The sequence below is a fragment of the Canis lupus genome, chromosome 5, assembly GCF_048164855.1.
Source record: "Canis lupus baileyi chromosome 5, mCanLup2.hap1, whole genome shotgun sequence".
NCBI classification, from domain to species: Eukaryota; Metazoa; Chordata; class Mammalia; order Carnivora; family Canidae; genus Canis; species Canis lupus.
In genome coordinates, this window is record NC_132842.1 from 42,659,836 (window position 1) to 42,673,429 (window position 13,594).

The window sequence follows — 13,594 nt, forward strand, 5'->3', positions numbered from 1 at the left end:
CCAAATCATTGAAGGAAGTGGTCTTCAGATAATTATATTTATAAGTGACAGCAAGTTTTCCTATTTTAGGTATAAGTGAAACATGCATAACCTACCTATTCTGTTGTTTCCTTGTTTTCAAAGACTTTGAATTAAAAAAAAAAACTATCATTAAGCCACTTTTGCAAAATGTCACACATAAGCAGAAATTTCTATATATAGGAGGAGAATAAGGTGTACCCGCTATTAAAAAAAAAAAAAGGCAGGACAGTATCTGTATTAAGATTCACACTGGGGCCACCTAGGTAGCTCAGTTAGTTAAGTGTCTGCCTTTGACTCAGGTCAGGACCCAGGGTCCTGCGATTGAGCCCTGCCTTGGCCTCCTTGCTCAGCAGGGGGTCTGCTGAGCAGACATGCCCCCCAACCCCACCCCTGCTGTGCTCTCTCACTCTCTCTTTCAAATAAATAACGTATTTTTTAAAAACTTACACTGATTAGTATGACTTAGGAGGACACCAAGTTTGAATAAAATAACTTCCACATATGCTGTATGGTTTGATTAGAATTTATTTAATTTTCTACATTCTAATGACGAGACTCTGGCTATCACTATATTCCCTACGTTATAATACGGTATGAGGTAGTATATTACAGAGCAATATAAATAACTCCTTTTTTGACATTTAGGATTCCGTTTTGAGTTTTATCCCAGAGGCCAATGTATAACTACATTTTTTTTTCGTTTGATGGGATCTTGAAAGCAAGACCATAAGGAGGACTAGTGGAAAGTAGTCAACCTAACCTTAACGTATGTTATATTCTGTAGGAAAATGATTTAAAAAACAGATCAACAACTCTGTCTTGAACCACAGTTACAATGTTAGAATTGAAGATGATGCACTATGTATGTACCAAACAAAGCTGCATATACTATATGCCAAAGGAGTGGGGAAAACACACATGCACAAACAAGGGGAAGAGCAGCAGGAAGGCAAGAAACAGCTCTGTCTGACTCCTTGCTGAATTTCAGTGCCTAGCACAGTGCCAGGCACAAAGTTGATTCTGAATAAAAATTTCTGAATAATTAAATGACTTCACCAAAAGGGAGGTCCCTCATGGTTAAGGCTGGGACATGAAGGACAAACAGGAAGAAGCAAAAAAAGACTGGAAGCTAGGACAAGTATAAGATAAGTGTGAGAAATAAATTATAAATCACAGTGTCTGGTGCACAAAGTTCATTGTGGGGAACCAATGGGGATGGACAACTGGAAAAATAAAGAGAGTAAATTTTGTGTGTGTTCACTGACTAGATACTGAATTTATGTCTTGTTTAAGAATTACTAAGAATCTGATAAACATTTTTAAGAGGAGAGGAACGATCCAATTTGTTAAAGGAAGATTAATCTTGAAATTGTGTGCAGGACAGAATGGAACAGAAAAGAACTAGAGGTTAGAGGTCCAGATAGGAATCCACTGCCAGTGTTCAGACAGAAAGAGAGGTCATTTGGATTAGGATGGAGGGTAGAAGGACTTTTTCTTCTCTAAGCTAAAAGAACTCTTATTCCACTTACCACCATCATTTTCTTCATCATCACTCAACACGTCATTTGGATTAGGATGGAGGGTAGAAGGACTTTTTCTTCTCTAAGCTAAAAGAACTCTTATTCCACTTACCACCATCATTTTCTTCATCATCACTCAACACGTCTTCTCTTTACTGAGCACTTTGTATGTGCTGAGCACTGCACAATGCAGCACTTATGCACATCTACAAATTTGCAAAGATGAAAGGAGTCACATATGTGCTTAGAAATAACAAGACCTAATATTTTCAGGGTGCTTAATATAAGCCAGGCAGTATACTACATACCATATATTCATTTTCTCATTTAATCCATAACATTATAAATATTATGGATGAGAGGGTAAAAGCCCCCAAAAGAAATATGGATTGTGCAAAAGCATGTTGGTGGTAAATATCAAAGTCAAGACATAACATGGACGGCCTCACTTCAGAGCCTGTTTGCCCAATGACTATGCTATACCAGAAACACTCCAGTTTGTTCATAGAGAAATCACGTTTCAGGGTGCACAGTAGCATCTTTTAATTATTTACCCACTTAAAATTTTTTCTCCATATCTCATTTTTTTTTAATTTATGAGAGACACAGAGAGAGAGTCAGAGACACAGGCAGAGAAAGAGAGCAGGCTCCATGCAGGGAGCCCAATGTGGGACTCAATCCCGGGACTCCAGGACATCCTGGACCAAAGGCAAAAACACTCAACCCCTGAGCCACCCAGGCATCCCACTCTCCATATCTATTCAAAAACAATTTCCAGGGCCTCAATCAAATTAATGCACTTCAACATAATAAGATTTAAGACATTTAGCATGAAGTAGGCAGTAATGTGTACACACACATATAAAGATAGGTGTTTAAATCGCAATAGTTTTGAGTAGTAAATGACAGGACATCTTAATTTAAACGTCTTAAGGCTTTTCTTCTCCCCTCCAAGACTTCTATAATAATTGTTATATAACTTCTACAATCGGAATGAAATAATTTTTCTAGGAGGAAAATGAAGAAGCATTCTGTGAGGAAAGAGGACAAAAAGTGAGACTAGATAACTAGCTAAAGCCAGGAGTAAGGCTTTTAAAAAAGATTGTATTTATTTATTCATGAAAGACACAGAGAGAGAGGCAGAGACACAAGCAGTGAGAGAAGCTCCATGCAGGGAGCCTGATGTGGGACTCGATCCCGGGACTCTGGGATCACGCCCTGAGCCAAAGGCAGAAGCTCAACCGCTGAGCCACCCAGGCGCCCCTAGAAATTCATTCCTAAATCTGAAATGCTTTGGACTCTAAAATGCCCCTTCTCTCTGCTGAAGAGTGAACCAGCCATTAGTCACAGCACAGTGTTCACACCATAAGATGGACGGCTGAAATCAACAAAATCAGAATAAACTCCTTCTAAATGGATGCTGGGCCCCTTCTCAGGAAAGGCTATACAGTCAATTAGATTGGACCTTGAATAAATCAATTTTTGGAAATCACTGGGAACACAGTTTTTTTTTTTTGTTTTTTGTTTTTTTAAATCAAACCTACTCTTCTCTTTATTCACTGCCTGCCAGGCTCTCCTGTGTATATCTCACAGACTCGAGAGTACAAATCACTTAGGGAAATAAACTATATGACCTAATTTCATAAACCTATGAAATTAACTTTTCTTCCTTCAATATCTCTATCCTCTTTTGTTTCACAGAGGCAGAGATTTTCCTGGGTCTGTTTACCACTTTTAACCTCACTGCTTAGCACAGAACCCAGCAGTATGTACTCAGTTATAAAAATGTTTATTGGGTTAAATAAATTAGGCCAAAACAGAATTTTCAATGGCAGGAGTGAAGAACTCCTTCAACCCACAAAATATTAATGCTGTTCTCCCGAATAAGGACGATTATAGAGGGAAGTGTAATTCACGATTGACTTAATCATAGTGTTATTTTATCCCATTAAATTCTGGAGTATAATAATAGTATCTAATTATTCAGAAATTTAAGCAATATACTTTCAAATGTAAGCAACTTACATCTGAGAAACACATTTTCCCCCCCAGTACTTTCCTTGGCTTATTACTTCCTGCATAAAAAGTAGGAATTACAGTTTCTCATTTAAGGTTTGAAACTATTTCTAAAGACAGTCTTATTAGGAAAAGCAGTCTCAAAGGCTCAAAATTTTTCCCCACATGGACCTTTACAGGAAGATTCTGAGAGCCAAATTTCCTCTTTGTACTGTAAGTATTCTTTGATATTTCCAAAACTCTGGGGCCCTGGCCTATGACATTCTAGATCATAATAGCATTTGTATAGACAATTATTAAACTTCATCTGTTTACTCACCTCATACTGTGACAGATGAATGCTACTGCTACTGCTAATCATCATCATCATTATTATTATTGGCTATTTACTAAAGCTGGCCGCTGTGCTAAGCTATTTAAAAGCATTATCTTTTCAGCGCTCTGAGGTAGGTGTTAAAAGTCATCTAGTCCAACCCTGAATGTATGATTTATGAATCCTCTCTACAACTCCCCACTGGGAGACATCCGACACTCAAATAATGAACTGCAGGCCTGAAGATGTGATGAGTGTTGGAACAGAGAAGCAAAGCAGACACTACTAGAGCACAGAGGAGATCCAATTCCCTGGGGAGGACTCAGGCTGCTTCTAACAGAAGGCATGGTTGAGCTGAGTCTTGAAAGATGAGAGAGTACTTGTCATATGGTTGAAGGAATAAGGAAGAATTGAATAAATATAAGATTTGGTAAGAACCACAGATGTACCAAGACTATTGATTAACCAGAGTTGTGAGGATAGGGGAGGTGGAGGAATGTGGAAAAAGCCCATTTTTGCATCTGATACTAAGCTCATCTGAATTCTTAATCTTCAGGTAAAAGTTTCAATTTGAGGTGAAGTGTTCCACATTCTGAACTGGACAGTGAAAAATAGTTTAATAATAACTATTAAAATCTGGCTGTATGTCCAGCACAGTACTTACCATTGCATACATATTATTTCACAAAATCAAATTCATGAGCTAGATATCATTTTCCCATTATACAAGAGAAGAAATGAAAATTTAAGATTTGCCCAAATTACACAGCCCATATGTCTTATGAGCCACTCATTCGTTCAATTGTTCCTTGAGAGCCTCTGATGTGTCTGTCAAAATTTAAAAGTCAGTCAGCCTGATTCAAAAATGCTTGTTTTAACCACTACATACCACCAGTCCCTCATTTAGTATCAGAAAGAGAATCTATATTTTTTTTCTTTTTCACATTATTTTTTAAAAGATTTAAAAAAAATTTATTTGAGAGGGAGAGACAGAGCATGAGCAGGAGGAGGGGCAGAGGGAGAGGGAGAAGCAGGCTCCCCACTGAGCAGGGAGCCAATGTGGGGCTGGATCCCAGGACAGTGAGATCATGACCTGAGCCCAACGCAGACTCCTAACTGGCTAAGCCACCCAGGTCCCCCTCACATTTATTATTATCTTTAAAACTCTCAGATGACTAAAAAACAAGTCATAGTCAATAGAAGTCAAAGTGTGAGGCTACTAAACACATTTCTTGTCCAGAGCATGACACAGAGATTTAACACAAAGTTGTGTACCATTACTTTACCGATGCTCTGAGTGTCGACTAAGTTCATCACTTAGGCTGTTTCACTGATACATCCCATTTTTCAGGGCACTTATAATCTAGCAGTTAACATTTTCCTGCGTGAAACAGGGTAAGACAAGGGAGTACTTTACTCTGGCAAAATAATATACACAAAATAGCTATTAAGTCTTAAATGATCACATGAGAGAAATAATTAGATAAGATGAGATTTGAAGCCTAAGTCTAGGGCTGTGGTGGAAAATCTAGGGCTTCATACAGAGACTGACAAAATACAACCGAAAGTGGTAAATGGGAATCATTAATATTTCCCTTGTATTCATTCAGATGGGGTAACGGAGACTTAGTGAAGACATATGATTGGCTTGCGGCCCAGAGCTGGTAAGCAATGGGGTGAGGTTGTCATCCAAGCTGTTTGACCGGAGAGCCTCTTGTCTTCGCTCTATCACTATAGTACCTCCTTCATAGGGAGCTGGAGAAAATTACATGGAATAATGCAGGTAAAGGGTTTAGCAGAGTAGGTGTCAAATAAGCACTCTCTTTAACATCAGTTTGACAAATACATGTGAAAACTTAATCGCTGCTAATCACGGTTTCTTGGCCATGAATAAATAAAATAAAATATAGAACATACACTTCTGGCTCATGGAGCTAATATGTTAGATGGGAAAGGCACACAATAAGCATGGCAAATAAATAAGTACTATGCTAGATTATGATAAAGTGCTCTGGGAAAAAAAAATAACAAAGCACAGAAGTGATAGGAAGTGTCCAGATGGGATTGTAATTTTAGATAAGGAAAAGTCTAACCAAATATTTGGATAAAGGCTGGAAGGGAATGAGCCATGCAGATGCCTGGGTGGCGGAGGGTGGGGTGGGGTGGGGTGGGGGTAGTTTTCCAGGTGGAATGCAGGACAAGCACAAGAGCTCCACAGTTGGTACGGACATCCAAGTTCTAGGAACTGCAGGCAGCCAGGGAGGCTGGAGGGAATGAGCAAGCTAGGACAGCAGCCAAGTTGAGGGCACACATTAATGGAAGGGCAGTGTGTGCAGACCATGCTGTGCTTTTTAGGCTAGTTTATATCAGCTTGGGTTTTTACTCGAAGTGATGGCCCACAGGAGGGTCTGACAGGAGGATGCCCTGATGTGACTTATTAGGCTTTAGCATTTCAGTGACTGCCAACATAAGATTAAGAGTAGAAGAATTTGCATGAGAGAGAGTTCTGGAGGCTGTTGCAAAAATCTAGCTTAGAGATGGTGGTGGCTGAGGCAGGGATGGGAGCTATGGAGGCAGTTAAGAAGGATCAGATATAAGCTGCTGTTAATCCTTCTTATATTGTCACCTGGCCAAAATTATGACCAGTCAATTGTTGAGCTGAGATGCAAAGCCACATAGGCCTGACTGAGGTTTTATACAATGTGCTACACTCTTTGTCTCTGACATGTATTAAGCTCCCAGTCTAAGAAAGGCATCATGCCAAGCACTGCAGATGCAAGAGATGAGGGTGACTGTCCCTGCCCCTTTAAAAACTTAACTCTATTAAGAGGACAGTTCACCTTAACTATAAGCAGAGCATTTTTTTTTTTTAAAGCAGAGCATTTTGTGGCCATATGCATTCCTCCAATAGATATATTGGGTGCAGTTTGAGGTGTTGGAGATAGATGGACAGAAGGTCCTTGCTCTCATGGGGTTTATATTCTAGTGGAGTGAGACAAACAAAAATTAGCAAGAAATAGAAATTATATAGCATATTAAAAGGGAGTAAGGAGGGACTTCAAAAAGCTCCAACCCATACCTGTGCAACACTCTTAATGCTGAAAAATGATCAACGATGTAATGTCCGTGTAAAAGTAACTGGCTTAATAAGGTGATATGTCCAGTCTACAAATCAGTATGCAGCAGTTTACAAATACGTAAGTAAATCTAATGGATCGATGAGACTCACCTTACTTCCAGACAGACAACAAAAAGCAAGATAACGAGTGAAGGAAAAGGCCTGATGTTATACACACACACCTCTATGTGCACGTATATGTATGGAATGCCACCATATACTCTGGAACGACAGATGACAGGGTGAATTTCATGTAGGGATCAAAAAGGTTTCCTAGATGCTTCACCTCATGAGCTTCCAACCCTATGGAGAACGTAGCTGTAACCCTTCCCTTCTCAGCTGTGGGCCAGTCCACAGGCAATCCTCCACAGCTGTGTGGCTTTGTGGCCCTACACAATACACTGGGTAGTCCTCTGCCCCACCTTGATGACAGCTCTGACAATTAGGTACTTTGGTTTACTCTGAAAAAGCTGAGACCCTTAAAGAGGGCAGAGTTGGTCCCAGGTGAGAACAGGATTTCTTCAGTTTTCCTCCTGTCTCCCAAGGCCTTCTCTGGGACTCGGGAGGTGACAAGAGCCCCTCCTGGCCTCCTTTCTCCTCCTCTGCCATCGTCTCCTTGAGCAGTGCCTCAATTCATCCCAGATCACTCCAACCTGGATCACTAAGTGTGACAAACCACTCCCGCCAATGTGCTAACAGGTAAGGTTTGTGTTCATAAACTCTCCCATCCCCCCATACATGAGTTTTATTTTAAAAAGGGATTTAGGAGGCACAAGCGTTGCATGAGATTGTGTATGAGGAAACTAGCTGTTACCCATAAACCACTGTACTTAAATTGAGTTATTAAAATGATTATTAACTCTCCCACCCTCTCCACAGTACACACATTAAATGTTATGATTATTATTAACCTTCTCACCTCCTCCGCAGTATACACGTTGGGAAATGCTATTGCTAAACCCCCTCCTCCAGCCCTGCTCCTTCTGTCCCTGGGAAAGCATTCACAGAAATTGTGCTAGGTTTAAAGGCCAAGGATTTTAGTCTTCCCTATTCCTAGTGTTGCTTAATAGTCTTTCTCTTTAGAAGCTTACAAGGTATTAGAACATGCTTTATCTCATCCATATTCATAGTGAGACTGAGGCAGACTCTAGCGTTCCCATTTTGTAGATGAGAAAACAGGCTCAGTTAACCTAACTTGCCTTCTTCTAAATGTCAGGTTCACATATCATAACCCAAGCTTTGACCCCAAAGGAAGTTTTGCCACATAGACTTTTTCTCCTATAGCCTTGTCCAAAATAGGGGAGTGTTTCCCCTCTTTCTACTCAAGAACACCTGAGGTTGATTAGGAGGCTACAGAAGAAGGAGCCCTGGATCTAGAGTGAAGACTACATGGTTTGTGACTGTCCACACCTCATGAAAGGATGTCGGGATGGAAGCCCATGGGCTGCACCTGCGGGTGGAGGCTCTTGAAATTCTTGGTTCCTGTGTTTCCCTGCATCGGTATCTGTTTCTTGATCCTCCTTCAAGTCATCAAATAGAACGTTCCTTCACACATTGCATCTCCCTTGCACGGTCCTCTCTTCCTTAAATTCTAATGATTTCAGCTTGAATGTAATTGACTCAAGGAAACTGTTGTAGGTTGAGTCGTGTTCCCTAAAAAATTATGGTCAAGTTCAAAGTCCCAGTACAGTTGAATGTGACCTTATTTGAAAATAGGGTCTTTGAAAATGTCATCAATTAAAAGGAGGTCTTCCTGGATTAGAGTGGGTCTTTTTTTTTTTCCAGTTGTCTATATTTCCTTTTTTTATAATAAATTTATTTTTTATTGGTGTTCAATTTGCCAACATACAGAATAACACCCAGTGCTCATCCCGTCAAGTGCCCCCCTCAGTGCCTGTCACCCATTCACCCCCACCCCCCGCCCTCCTCCCCTTCCACCATAGGGTGCGTCTTAATCCAGTGAATACTGTGCTTTTAAGAAAAGGAAAATTTGCACACAAACACACATACAAATACACACAGGGAACAACGCCTGGATGAAGGAGGCAGAGACTGGAGTCACACATCGACAAGTCAAGGAACACCAGGGATGTGTGTTCCTTGCTGTGGCAGCAACCAACAGAAGCTTGGAGAAACGCACACAAGAGATCTCGGAGCTTCCAGAAAGAACCAACTCTGCTGACACCTGGGTTTAGATTTCTGGCCTCCAGAACTGAGAGAGAATACATCTCTGTTGTTTGTGCCACCCACTTTTTGGTAATTTCCCATGGCAGCCCTGGGAAGTCTTCCTGTTTTTCCCAGATCAAGCCAGGTTCTCCTACTGCACATTTTCACAGCATTGGCTATTTTTTCTAAATAGCGTGTGTCACAGCATTGATTTTTTTTTTTATCAATATTTATCGTCTAACTAAAATGGATGCCCTGTGAAAACAGATGATGTCGGGCTTTGTTCTCTATAGTGACTATTATAAAAACAATACAGTATGCAATAAATATTTTTAAATAAAACAAAGAATGAATGAATAATTAGATTGATGCAAATGCAAGAAGAGAGCAGAGCACTTACAATTTTGGCCTGAGAGTGTGGGAAAAGCGTTCACCTGAAAGCAAAACAAAAAAATCTCCCTCTCCATCTCTCTCTGTCTCAGAACTGTCTCTTCTTCTCTCATTCTCTGTCTCTCTTGCTTTTGCCAAGTTAGATTCAGAACATTTGTCTTTTTAAAAATCTGTGGGGAATGATAAGATTGACAAGACAGTTAATAATATCAGGGAAAACTGTCAACTCCAACACTGATGATAAACACTGTAAAACTGTGGAAAATGAAAACAAATGATTTCTTTCTAGAAGTTAGAGAAAGGGGATACTCTATCATTTTTTTGTCTTATTGAACAGCACAAAAGTAATTATCTGTACCATTAATTTTGTATACAATCTAAAACAGCAGACAATTCTTATTTGACAAAAACAGTAAAAATCATACCTATTTTTCTATCTTTAGTTAGCTATTTATAAATATAGTCACATACTCATCTATCTTAAAAATTACAGAGAAATGATGTTGCACAATGGTTAAGGGCAAGAGCTCTGGAGTCAGACCCTAGATGTAAAAACCAGCTTTAACCACCTATAGTAGTTATATTGGACTTGGACACAGTACTTAACTTGTCTTTGCCCACCTTTTAATTTCTGCATTATAGGGTTGTGGTGTGGATGAAATAACCTAATATATGCAAATATATACAAGAGTAATGGTACACAGTAAAACTCAATACATTTTAGCATTATTATTACTATTAGACATCTGACATTTGATGAGACCATGGTGAGTAGTCATTGAGATAATCTCATCCATTTATGTCATAACTATAAATTACAAATCATTTTCTTTTTTCATCTTTCAGAATTAAAAAGTGATGAGTGATGATAAATAGACTGGTGAGTGGTGCGTGGGGTTAGGAATGGCAAAGGGATTTTGCAAACACCTTTCTTTGTAATAAAAAAATGCTGAAAATTAATCTTTCGAGGGGCAACAGGGAGTGGAGGGCATAAGACAACACATCCAAAACATGAAATTATAACACCTTATTTCCATTCCAGTGGAAGAATTAACTTATTTTTATGGTAATTTTTTAAGTTCAAGTTTTTGTCTTTAGTCTCAGTCTTGTCAAGCCACAATTTCAAAGGATTGTTAAAAACTCAGGTTTAATGGCTTAAGTGGGTAAAAGACTCAGAATCCCAATTAATTTTGTGGTTGAAATTCTGATTAGACATTCCACATTTCAGTATAAATTTAAATCTTTTAAGCATATCTATGGTGTTTCTTCCTTCCCAAAGAAATATTTTCTTCTACTAACATTTTCAATTACTTGTTAATGAACTTTATGGACAATTATTTAATATATTTAAACTTAGCTCTTCTCTTGGTGTCAAATAGAGTCACTTTCATTCAATCTGAGATTTAATGTTGACTGGTTAGCTGGCAGGTGCTACTGCCTACACTGGAAAACTGCTGAGGTTTAAAAAATCCCTTTAAGGTTCTGTTTTAGCTAGAGAAGATAAAGTTCATTTTCCAAGGGGATGCCACCGGCTCATTATCTTTTTGGGTGTTTCCTATCTTGTCTTTGTGGCTAATTTGAGGATCATAATGCTATTACGGGCAGCGAAAATAGAAACAGGACTCCTCAGTGGGCTGTCTACACCACAAGCAGTCATTACCCCAGGCCAGAACTTCCTGACAGAGAGGCCATGCAGGAAAATGAGCTACTCCAACAAGATTCCTACAGGTCCTGTAATTGTCTAGTGAAATTGATAGGCTATGCTTGTCAAAGCTGCTATTTGTCATTCTCCCGGACTCCCTCCGTGTTTGTGGCTGGCAATTTCCATCTGCATCTTTTACAGTCTGGTATATAATTTGGCCTCTTCTGCTTCTCTGAATTTTGCCTGTGTGTTACTTATCCTTTTGAGCCTGTGTATTTCACAAACTTTCCTTATCTCTTACCACTATTCAGATTCATTCTTTGCTGTTAGAAAAGTTAGAGTTCATCTTTGCAAATAATACAGTAAAGATGTCAAGTGAAGAAAATGAAACACAGAAAACAAAGTTGTTTTTATAGGCACAGAAATCAAATTTTATATCTCTTGTCCTTTTTAAAAAAATTATTTGAGAAAGAGAAAGAGAGAGAGAGAGAGAGTGAGTGGGGGTGTGGAAGGGGCAGATGGAAGAGGAGAGAAAATCTTAAGTAAACTTTGCACTCAGATCCCAACATGGGGCTCGATCCCACAATCTCTGAGATTATGACCTGTGCCAAAACCAGGAGTCAGACACATCACACAGGTGCCCCTTATGTCTCGTCCTTTTGACCAAAGTAATGAATATATGTGGCTCAAAGCTTATAAAATTGGGACAAATTCTGTGTTTGATGTTTTAAATTGGAAGCTGAATAAACTGAAGGGACAGAATAATAGAAGCACATGCAAGCAAGTCAATTTGTTTTGTTTGTGATCATTTTTGGACATAGGACTAGAAGAACCCCTCATTCTCAAAATCAGATTATAGATGAGTATTCACGATCAAGTTAGAATCAAAACAAATTAAAGATATGATAAGTATTGGGATCCCTGGGTAGCGCAGCAGTTTGGCGCCTGCCTTTGGCCCAGGGCACGATCCTGGAGACCAGGGATTGAATCCCACGTCGGGCTCCCGGTGCATGGAGCCTGCTTCTCCCTCTGCCTGTGTCTCTGCCTCTCTCTCTCTCTCTCTCTGTGACTATCATAAATAAATAAAAATTTTAAAAAAGATATGATAAGTATTAACACTCAGGACTCCTATGGAGTGATTTTTATTTCAAATCTGGCAGTTAATAGATAGTTACCAATCCAACTGAATTAAGGGCTCTTTAGCACAAGCTTAAACAAAAGCCTATTCATTGGTTGACAGTCAAAGATAAAAATGAAAAGCAAAATGGCACCATTTGCCGGGTTTCTTCCCATATCCACTTTATAAGGTAGAAAACCCTCAAGGATCCAGGCTTTCTTTCCCTAAGACTCAAAATAAGTAAAATTTATGATGGCTTCTCTTAATCTGCAGCTTGGCTAAACCAGTTCCTGTATTTCCTCTCTAAGGAGAGCCAGATGAGTAGGATTCCTTCTTATGGCATTATCTAACAGTGATAGCAGTGCTCCAATTGAATGAAGCAAGCCTAGCTTGTGCCCTTGGCCCAGACATTTTTATTCTTCCTTAGCTTCTAGCCAGCAAAAGAGGCTTCTCTTTTCTTCTCCTATAGTTATGGAAACAAAGGTGTATCTGTGTGTGTGTGTGTGTGTGTGTGTGTGTGTGTGTGTGACAGAGACAGAGAAACAGAGAAAGTCAGAAAGCTAGCTAGCTCAGAAAATTTTCTCCCTCATTTATACTCATTTATTACATAATGATTTATAGGAGTTGAGAATAAATGTTTGACATATCTTCTTGATATATCATAAGTTAAATAAATCAAAGATAGAAGTTAAATAAATCAAAACATTTTTTTCTGGTAAGGTTATACGGAATAATACATATTTCTATTATACTTTAAAGCCACAACACATCCAGTATCTAAAATCTGAATATAGGGATCCCTGGGTGGCGCAGCGGTTTAGCGCCTGCCTTTGGCCCAGGGCGCAATCCTGGAGACCCGGGATCGAATCCCACATCGGGCTCCTGGTGCATGGAGCCTGCTTCTCCCTCTGCCTGTGTCTCTGCCTCTCTCTCTCTCTCTCTCTCTCTCTATGACTATCATAAATAAATAAAAAAATTAAAATCTGAATATAATATTAGAATATTGCTTCTGTTTTAAAGGAGAGAAAAAAACCAAAACTATATTCTATGAGATCTTTTCAGTATTACAGAGTGTTACCTGTCTTAACTCTCTCCAATCCAACAAGGTTGGGTAACTACAAAAATAATGTTAAGACATATCCCAGTGGAGGCTGGATGAAATTTTGTAAGCAGATATCAAATGCCAGGCATGCTTAAGATTTTGTTTTATATGGTATGAGGTTTACTGAGACCAATGACTGCACAATTTTGAGTGATGTCATTCATGTATGCTCTCTAGAATTGTGCAAAG

The 13,594-nt window shown here is 39.2% G+C and overlaps 1 protein-coding gene across 20 annotated transcripts in view; it reads right to left on the reverse strand.

Annotated features, from left to right (window-relative positions):
* The window catches only part of JAKMIP2 (janus kinase and microtubule interacting protein 2), a 178,489-nt gene that overhangs the window by 88,977 nt on the left and 75,918 nt on the right, over positions 1-13,594 (reverse strand). The window contains exon 1 of one of the 20 annotated variants that reach the window (XM_072826412.1): positions 9,555-9,700. The exons of the other annotated variants lie outside the window; for them this stretch is intronic. The gene's annotated coding sequence lies outside the window, so the exon portion shown is untranslated. Of the gene's footprint in view, positions 1-9,554; positions 9,701-13,594 lie in introns of those variants that run through there. 20 annotated transcript variants of the gene reach the window in all.